The following is a 3,460-nucleotide window of genomic DNA, read 5'->3' as shown; positions in this document are numbered from 1 at the left end:
TACAGCAGGCGATCCCTCGGCGGCGGCCCCTTCGCTGCTGCAGGGAGGGCCCGTGTAGCCTTTAAGGCCCTGAGCCTGGCGTCAGGCGGTGGCTGGTGTACATGCGACGGAAAGTGAGGGCTCCCCCGCACCGTGGGACACAGTGCCTTTGACCTGAGTTATTCCTCCTTCCCTTGCATGGGTCCCAGAAAGCGCCCCAGACCCCCTCCGGAGCGTTGCACCAAAGATAATGTTGTTTGGGCGTCCGTGTTGAAAGACACGCAAGGCAGCCTAGCCAAGAGCAAGATGTTTTCCGAGCGGACAAGACAAATGAGAACAATGGCGGGAGGAAGGCGGCTCGGATGAGATAAGGAGCCGTTGGATCCTTTGAGATTCATGCAGAAACAAACTTGCTTTGCAGGGAGCCTCTCCTCAGGCTCCCAGGCCGCAGATCTGAGGACCGTTTGGAAGATCAACCGTAAGTGCTGCTCAGGAGGGAGCTCCACACGGCGCCAGATTTCATGTGGGGCTGAGCACATTCAGGGAGCAACAAACACCAGAGGAAGTTTTGCTCGAAATAGGATGTTATTAATTTTTTAAAAGGGAAAGATATCCAAAGGTAGTGCCTGCAGCTCCTCAGGGGACACGGTGTTGACATCAACATGCAAGAAGCATGTAGGGGCATCCAGTGACCCCCAAACATGAATCCCTGAATGACCGAAACACCTGCATTTATAGAGCGTGCGTTTGTGTTTGGACCTACATTCAGCCAAACCAGGTACACACGTATGTTAACAATGTGCTAATTGATAGAATTCTGACAATTTTTTGTTAGTTTTTTAATTTTTAAAAAATTTTTTTTATTGATTTCAGATAGAGGAAGGGAGAGGGAGAGAGAGGGAGATAGAAACATCAATGATGAGAGAGTCATCGATCGGCTGCCTCCTGCACACCCCCTGCTGGGGACCGAGCCTGAAACCCGGGCATGTGCCCTGACTGAGAACTCAGAGATCTCCCGGATCTGCTGGCCAGGCTCATTGGTTGGTTTTTTTAAAACAATGACAATGATTATTAATGATTTTTAAAACATTCACTGTTTGAAAAAATAAATAAAATATGTTAGGCAATTTTTAAAGTATTTTCATTAACATTGAATTGTTAACATCATGATAACATTTTAAGAGTTGCATACTGTTAAAAATCAATTTCTATAAACTTATTTTTAACTTGTCTTTCAAAGTATCAGTACCAGAGTTTCTCGTTAGTTTTTTAAACTTGAAGTATTTTTCCACCTGACACTTTCCAGCTGCATTTGCCTCAAACACACACACCTGTTGTACTTAGCGAGGGACTGAGGGGTTTTAGTCACGTGCAGCCACGTGAGACAGAGGGAATGTGCAAAGTGGGGTCCTGACTCGGACCATCTGCCCCGCACCAAAGGTAGGATGGATCCCCAGTCTTCGTGACAGAAAAAGCAAATTAATGTCATAATTAATCAGCACTCGAACTAAATGTGTGGGTTTGATGATTTTTAGAAAACTGCTTTCCCAGAAATATTTCTGGCAAATCTTTCGCCATTGTTCAGACTGGTATTTGGGGTGGACTTCATGGAATTTCTTCCTAAGTGTCCCATCTGGTTTTTTTCCCCAAATCTAAAATGAACTGCACCTGTTTCATAGTTGCTCCTAATCTTGTGTTCTCTAACGAATGACCCTCGCCTATTATATTTTTCCTGTACTAGCGAACTGGCAGCCCAGCAGGCAGCGCAGGGTTCCTGAAGGCAGGGCTGGCTGCACTGCCTCTGGCTCAGTTTCAGGAGATACTGAGGTCAAAGGACCCTCTAAAGCTAAAATCTGAGTGAGAAGCTGAGGTTTGTAAAAGCCCAAATTAGTCAACAAACTAAGGGGAGCCAGTGGCGGGGCTCAGAAAACCGGGTGGGGAACTGGAGGGAGAGATCAGGGAGTTGTCTGGACCCTGGGCCGGCCCTGCTGACAGTAACTGGCTCTCGCGTCCTCAGCGGGGGTGTGTGGGGGCCGCAGAGACTCCAATAGGCACTGGAACACGTTACAGCCGCTCTCAGGCCCTGGGGCTTCGGAGCCACAACAGTGGAGGCCCACCGGGCAGTTTGATACAAATTACTGATTTTTTATAAGTACTTGCAAGAATGTGTAAATGATGATAAATTTTTCCATAAGACTTATGAAATAAGTCCAAATTCTGGAGTTATAGAATCCTATTGATATCCCTCTGAAATTCCTTGTAGCCCAAAGGGTGATCCAAACCTAACAAAGCAGATCAACTGCTTGAAATTATTCTTATCTTGGCCATTTCTCACGGTCAGAGCCGCCAGATCGCTGACGAAGCTCAGGCACGTATTCATGTCCTCACGTGTCCTAGACGTAGAAAACATCAGTCTGTCTAAGGAACTCCTCCTCAAAACAGGTAGTGCCTTGGAACAAGCAGCTAAAATCATTTATGCTTATTTTCCTAAAAACTTAGAGAGCTTTCTGCTGTGTGTCTAGCATGCTATAGAGAGGCAAGCTTACACAGCTGAAACATTTTCTCCAGGGGCACTCCTCTCGCCTCAGTTAAATCAACATTTCAAGACAACCTGCTTTAATTTTCTGGCGTTTTTAGTTTGTGACTTCGTTTACACGTGTAGGTAGCACCAAAAGGCCTTCTAGGATTTGTTGATTTCTCAAAACTGAAGTGTTTTCTGCTAGATCTTAATGGAAATGTTAGGAGCTTTCTAACAGATAACCAGTTAAGTGTAAAAAGTCCAGACCAGGTAGCTTTACATAATGGTCGTTAAGAACAATTCAGCTTCTCACAAGAAGAAATCGGGTTTTCATTTGTATCCCAGACGGGTGGAGAGGGGCATACGAGGCAAGTAGATGTAGCCATTCTCTGCGAGCTGTTCTGCGACCCCTTTTAACCTGATAATATGCCGTGGACAATGTGTAGAGATACCTCATTCTTTTAAAAAATTGCACATGTCATTCATCTGAATCTCAGAACATGCCCGGGCCCAACCTTGGCTGCTCCAGCTTCAGCCTTGGACTTGCCCACACTGTGGGTTCTGGCTCTGCTCCCCTTTGGCGACTCCTCGGGTGCTAACCTGGTCGTGTTATTAGCTGACTTGGCTTTGGCCTTCTGGGCAAGGTTTTCACTCCTTGACCACATGTGCAGTTACGTCGTCATTATTTCAATCTCAGGACTGACGAGGCCCATGACCCTGAGGGCGTCGCCAGCCAGAGGGGATGAATCCAAGTGGCCTTTCCTAGGGCTCCTCAGAGCGGCTGCCTCCCCCGCCACCCCCCAGCCCGAGCGCTTTCCCTCTTCCCTCCAGGTCAAACCTAAGCGCAGGGCTAGGAGTTCAGGCTCCAGAGCCAGATTGCCTGGGTTCGTGTCCAGCTTTTCTACTAATTAACTACATGACCTTGGGCAAGTTACGTAACTCAGTGCGTAGGTTTTGTCCTGT

This window comes from Miniopterus natalensis, chromosome 3 (genome assembly GCF_054644295.1).
Source record: "Miniopterus natalensis isolate mMinNat1 chromosome 3, mMinNat1.hap1, whole genome shotgun sequence".
Taxonomy (NCBI): domain Eukaryota; kingdom Metazoa; phylum Chordata; class Mammalia; order Chiroptera; family Miniopteridae; genus Miniopterus; species Miniopterus natalensis.
This window is presented reverse-complemented; position numbering follows the sequence as displayed.